At 44.3% G+C, this 6,400-nt stretch overlaps 1 protein-coding gene across 1 annotated transcript in view; it reads left to right on the forward strand.

Moving 5' to 3' along the window:
* The first annotated feature begins 399 nt into the window (after positions 1-399).
* RHOT1 (ras homolog family member T1) overlaps positions 400-6,400 on the forward strand; it is a 117,087-nt gene continuing 111,086 nt past the window's right edge. The window contains exon 1 of the mRNA XM_012726253.1: positions 400-674. The gene's annotated coding sequence lies outside the window, so the exon portion shown is untranslated. The remainder of the gene's footprint in view (positions 675-6,400) is intronic.

Here is a 6,400-nt window from a genome sequence, read left to right on the forward strand (position 1 = left end):
CGCCCAGGTGACCGTGATCCCTTCCAGCCTTTTAGAGGGGCAGGGCGACGCCTACAAGCGCGCAACCTCAGGGAAGATTCTGGAATCGAATCCTCCCTCTCTTTAGCGTCGGGTTTGAGTTTAACGCGGGGGGCGTGGTGAGGTGGGAGAGTGCCGAGCTCACGGGGATTCGGGGGTATCGGAGTGTTCCCCAGCGGCTTGGGGCTCTCCCGTGCAGGAGGCTGGGCTGCCGCTGGGGCGCCACGGGGGGCTCGAGGTCGGCTCTCAGCGTGACGGGAGACAGGAAAATGGGTGGAGTCTGAGGGAGGAGGAGGTGGCGAAGGACGAGGGCGGAGCCGCAGGAGACGCGGCGGCGGCGGCCGGTCCCCCGGGCTCTGACGTCCGCGCGCCGCGGGGTCACGGACCCCGAGTTCTGGCGCGTCTCGGCGCCGGCGGGACCACCCCGCGCTGCTGGCCGAGGACGCCTGTGCTGCAGTCTCCGTGGCGGGCGCCCCGCCGGGCCCACTGCCCTGCCCTGCGGCCAAGCGGCTGGGAGAAGGCTGGGCCAGTGGGGGTGCTGGGAGCCCGGGGCTGGGCCGCCCCGGGGCCTGCCCCATGTGCCGGGAGGGCTCCCCCTTCATGCCGCGCGACCGCGGCGCAAGCCTGGCGCCCCAAGTCCGGCCGCACAGCTGCGGGTAAGGACGGGACGCCCCTCTCTTCTCTCCTGTCCTCCGACCTGCCCCAGCCGCCTGCTCCCCTGCCCCCCAGGGCTCTGCTCCCGCTCTCCCTGCCGTTTTTTTTTTTTTTCCCTCCTGCTAAAGGCACAACCCTCTCTGGAAAGTTCAGGAAAGTGTGAAGATTCGGAACTCCCCCCCCCCCCATCCAAATCTGAAATTCTGTTATCCTAACGGCTGGACACCTATTTCCGTATCTTTCCAATCTTTCCTCAGACTGTGTCTCCTTGAAACAAAATTGATATATGTCTGTAATTGAGCAAATTCCGTTTTGTTTTTCTTTTCATTCTTTCTTTTTCTTTATTTAAGCGTTGCTCTCCGATTGGGTATAAAATGCTATCTCATTGTGGTTTTGATAGGATTTAAATTCCATGGAATATAAAACTTACCATTTCACTATTTTAAAATGTGCAGTTCTGGGACTTTAGTTAGATTCTGTGTCTTGCAGCCATCACCACTGTTTTCAAAACATTTTCAGTCTCACCCTAAACTGAAACTTTGCTCTTTAAGCAATACCTCCTCATCTCCCTCCCTCTCTGATTTGCCTTTTCTAAATGCTGCCTCTGTATGTCTGACTTTTCACTTAGCATTCTATTTGCAAGGTTCATTCGTGTTTTACAGTGTGTCTGAACTTCATTCCTTTTTGTGGCTAAATACTTTTCCGTTGCATGTGTAAGACCTCATTTTGTTTACCCATTCCAACACTGAATGGCATTTGGTTTGTTTCCACACTTGGATTAGTGTGAATAACTCTGCTGTGAACTTTGGTATACAAGCTTCTGAGTCCCGATTTCCAATTCTTCTGGATAACTATCTAGGAGTAGAATTGCTGGGCCATATGCCAAGTCTATTTTTAAACTTACTGAGCAGCAGCTAAACTGTTTACCACAGCAAATTCACCATTTTACATCTCCTTTAACAATGGAGGAAGTGTTCCAATTTCCCCCATATTCTTTTTAAAGATTTTTAAATTTTATTTTATGCATACAAGAACTGGAGTAGGCCAGAGATACAGGTGGGCGAGAATATTCCCCAGAAACAAGAGTGGGGAGCAGAACAGGCAGATGTACTGAAACACACTGCTGAGGGGAGCAGCGGTTAAGAAGGGAAATGTCAGCTGGACCACATGGGTCACCTCCCTAGCTGGGGTTGGGGGTTGAACTCATGCTGTAGTGGCTGGTAATAGCTTGATATCGCTGAAACTTAACCCCCTGTGCCACCAAAGGAGGCCCTGAAATTTTTTCACATTCTTGCCAGTGTTTGTTTTCTTTCTTTTTTTCCTATATAACTTTCCCTTTAGGTATGAAGTGGTGCTTATGCATTTCCCTAATGATTAATGGTATTGACCACATGTGTTTCTTGGATATTTGTACATCTTCATTGGAGATATGTTCATTCAAGTCATTTAACTTTTTATTTTTAAAGTGGGTTGTATTTTTGTTGTTAAGTTTTAGGAATTCACTATACTGCATATTTAAGTTTATCAGGTTTTCTTTTTATTTTCTTGAGAGTATCCTTAGATGCACAAATGTTTTATGTCTAGTGATATCTAACTTATCTATTTTTTCCCTCTGTAGCTCTTGTTTCTGGTGTCATATCTAAGAATTCATTGCAAGTATATAATTCATTTCTTATGTTGATCTTGTGCCCTGCAATTTTGCTGAGTTCATTTATCAGCTCTAGTTTTCTGTGGATTCATCAGGATTTTTTATGTACAGGATCTTGTCAACTGTGGATAGAGATAGTTTTACTTCTTCCTTTTCAACTGAATCTCTTTTATTTCTTTATCTTGTTTTATCAGTCTGGTTCTAGTCTCAGTACAGTGTTGACTAGCAGTGATGAAACTAATCTTCTTTGTATTGTGTCCCATCCTAAGGAGAAGACTTTCAGTCCTTAACCTTTGACTGTGATGTTGGTTGTGGGTTTTCATAAATTTCTTTTATGAAGAAAAGAAAGAAAAAAAAAGTCTCTTCCTAGTTGTCTGACTGTTTTTTGGTTGTTGTTGTTTTTTTTTTTAATCATCATGCTATTACTGCATCGATTGAGTTGATCTGGCATTGTTTTCTTTCTTTTTATCAATGCAGCATATTGCATTAGTTGTTTTTGTTGTGTTGAACCACCCTGCATTCCCGTGACATCTGAGACACCAAACATCCTGGCTTCCCCTGTTTCTCTCTAGCTGCTCCTTCTCAGTCTGTTTTGCATGCTCACTCTCTGCTCAGTAATGAAATGCTGAAATTCTTCAAGACTAAGTTGTAGGTCCCTTCCTCTTCCCCACCATGTGTCTCCCAAGCCCATGGCCCTCATTCCTGCTTCCGTGCATTAGCATATCTCCAGCCTGGGCCCTTCTCTGGGCTCTACATGGTTATCTTCCCTCTCATCTTTTCCTGGTATCTCAAAGGCACATAGTACTTAACATGTACCCAAACTGCTCCTCCTGTGCGACTCCCCATCTCAGTCATCCTTCCAAGTGTACAAGTCAGAAACTGGGAATTATGTCATCTCTCCCTCACCTGTTAAACTTTACTACTCCTGAACTCTTTTGAGACGTCTGTAGCCCAGGCCTACGAGCATGACTTAGCTGGATTGTGACAATTGCTTTCTAATTTCTCCATTCTCCTCCCTGTAATCAGTTTCTCATGGTCACCAGTGTGACCCTCTCAAACACAAATTAGATCACATAACACATCTGCTTAAAATATTCCAGTGGTAAAATAAACTATTATACAATTTTTTTATAAAGATTTATTTATTTATTCATATAGAGCTGGGGTACAGGCCAGAGATGCGGAGGGTGAGAGGCTTTACCAGAGACAGAGTGGGGAGCAGAACAGGCAGATCGACGAAGTACACTGCTGAGGGGAGCAGCGGGCGGGTCGGGGGAGGTCTCCCACGCCATGTGGTCACCTCCGGGGCAGGCAGGGATCGAACTCATGCAGAAGTGGCTTTAGATTCTCAGTGCTGTGCTTTAACCCACTGCGCCACCAGGGAGGGCCCCTATTATACAATTTTTTAAAAGATGGTAGGATTAAGACCATATCCTCACGAGACCAACAAGGTCCTGCAAGGACCCAGGCTTGTCTCCTTCTCCCATCTCATCGCACCCACATCCCCTGCCTCTTCAAATTGCAGCCATACTGGCCCACATTAGTCCCTCTAGGGTTTCACACTCTTCCCACCATAGGACATACTCCACGGAATGTTCTTTCACCCTGTCACCTAAGTAATCCTCACTCATTCTTCAGATTCCAGCTAGACCATCACTTCCTTGGAGAAACTACCACTCATTTCCTTAAACAAGTTAAATCCCCCTACCAGTGGCTCTTGTTTTTGAGTGCTCCTCTCCATTTGGTAGTTACAACTTGGTGACTCACACATAATTTATTAATGTCTGTCTTCCCTCATCCCCTGTACTGGACTATAAGTTTCACGAGGGCAGAAACCTAAATGGCTTTTGGGTTTTGTTCATCCTCGTATTCTCAGGTCTGGCACAATGCTTAATGCATAATAAGTGCTCAATGAATACCCACACTATGAGCAAATGAATGGGTCTCCCTGGAAACGGAGGATTGGAGTGGAAAGGCATAGAGTCTGACTTTTAGACCTGACATTGCCACTCATCCATTATTATTACCTTGGACAAGTCATCTTTCTGAGTCTCAAATTTCTACCTATAAAGTAAATGACTTTCTATCTCAGTAGTTTCATGGGTGGATTAAAAGAGAACTTGGAAGTGCCTGAGCAATGTGAAAATGCAGGATGATAAAATGTACTATGGCAATTTAGTTATCTCTGTGAACTTTAATTTCTTTTATAAAATGAGGCTATGGGCCTCCCTGGTGGTACAAGGGATTAAGTCAGCACAATGGACCCTCTCTGGTGGTGCAGCAGGTTAAAGCACAGCAATAGGAAGCTAAAGCCACTTCCGTATGAGTTCCATTCCCGCCTGCCCCAGAGGTGACCACATGGCATGGCAGACCTCTCCTGACCGGCCCGCTGCTCCCCTCAGCAGTGTACTTCATTGATCTGTCTGTTCTGCTCCCCACTCTGTCTCTGGTGATCCTCTCACCACACATGTGCCCAGTTCTGTATGCATAAATAAATAAATCTTTAAAAAAAAAAAAGTCAGCACTATGAAGCTATCAGCAGTCACAGTGGCTTGAGTTCGATTCCCAGCCAGGGAGGTGACCCACATGGCACAGCAGATCTCTCCTGTCTCACCTGCTGCTCCCTTCAGCAGCGCATTTCAAACACCTGCCTGTTTTGCTCCCCATTCTGTTTCTGGTGAATCCTCTCACACACCCTCCCACACACCTTTGGCCTACACCCCAGCTCTTAAATGCACAAATAAATAAATAAATGGGACTTTAAAACCTATGTTGGAAACCATTGTGTAAATTAGAATTGAGTAGTAGAAAGTTCTCAGTGGTACCTACTACCGTATAATAGATGGGAAATGTATTATGCAAATGTGGGAAGGTAAGTCATACATAGGAAGCTTTTTTGGGGGAATACCAGGACCTGAAGTTAACAAAAGTCACAGAGCAAGACTTGAATGCAAACAACATGTTTACATTAGCTTTTGAGAAGAGAAATGGTATAATGATATATAGGGAAGATTATTCTGGCCTCTGTAGCTAATCTCAGCTACTGAATGCATTATTTCATAAGGCCACTATAGAATGGGCCTAAAAATTTTAAGCAATTCTTGGCATTACCTTAAAAATCCATATTTATTGTGCAAAATAGCAGAAAATGCATAGCAGTTTAATGAAAACATCCATAACCTTATCACCCAGAAATGATTATGCTAATATTTTGCTATACTATATATTACCAGATTGTTTTCAAGCATGTATTTTGAGGGCCAATTATCTATCTATCTATCTATCTATATAAACTTTCTAAGAGATAAATGGAAAATTATAGAGTGATGATCATCTGCAAAAGGACTGTTGAAGGACAAATGCAGGATGAGGTGATTTGATTTGAGAGAGGAGGAATAAATATAAATTTGGGGGAAATTCAAAGTGTTCCATGGCTTTGTGGGGGAGGAGGGTGTGCTCCCAGAAACCCAGCTGTGTTATCACTGTGATGCTGTGAAGGAGGAAGGAGTGGGCTGAGGTGTTTCTGTACTGGAGCATGTTTTGGGACATGACTGGAGGTGTGAAGTATCACAGACCTTTAAGTGATTGAAACTCACTTAAGATGCAAGCATTGCATCGAGCACCTAGATCTGATTTTGTAGCTTACTGTTCATCTGTGTTCTCTGCTAGAGAAGATTCAGAAGTAGACTTTCATTTTTATCTAGTAAATGTCTTTATTAGTAAGAGCATGCAACTTTGTACATAGGTCCTGATAAATCTGTTAAAATATAACTTCAGGGAAGTGTGTTGCTAGTAACAGTAACAAGGTAGAGGAGAACATTTCCGTCCTGGCTCTGTAGGTTGTCTGTTTTTCCCTTAGTCCAGACCCGCAAACAATGAGCTTGCCCTGGGGAATATCAACGCTGATCTCCATGGGCTCTATCTCCCACTGCTACCACTGCGCCACTGCCAACTTTATATATTTTAGAGATGTAACTCTTACTTAAAAATATATATGTTGTTGGAAAAAAATGTACAAAATGATGTAAAAATAAACTGTTATAATTAAAATATATATATAAAATACTTGGGAATAAGTCT

The sequence above is a fragment of the Condylura cristata genome, unplaced genomic scaffold (genome assembly GCF_000260355.1).
Source record: "Condylura cristata isolate star-nosed mole 26May11 unplaced genomic scaffold, ConCri1.0 scaffold00017, whole genome shotgun sequence".
Lineage (NCBI taxonomy): Eukaryota > Metazoa > Chordata > Mammalia > Eulipotyphla > Talpidae > Condylura > Condylura cristata.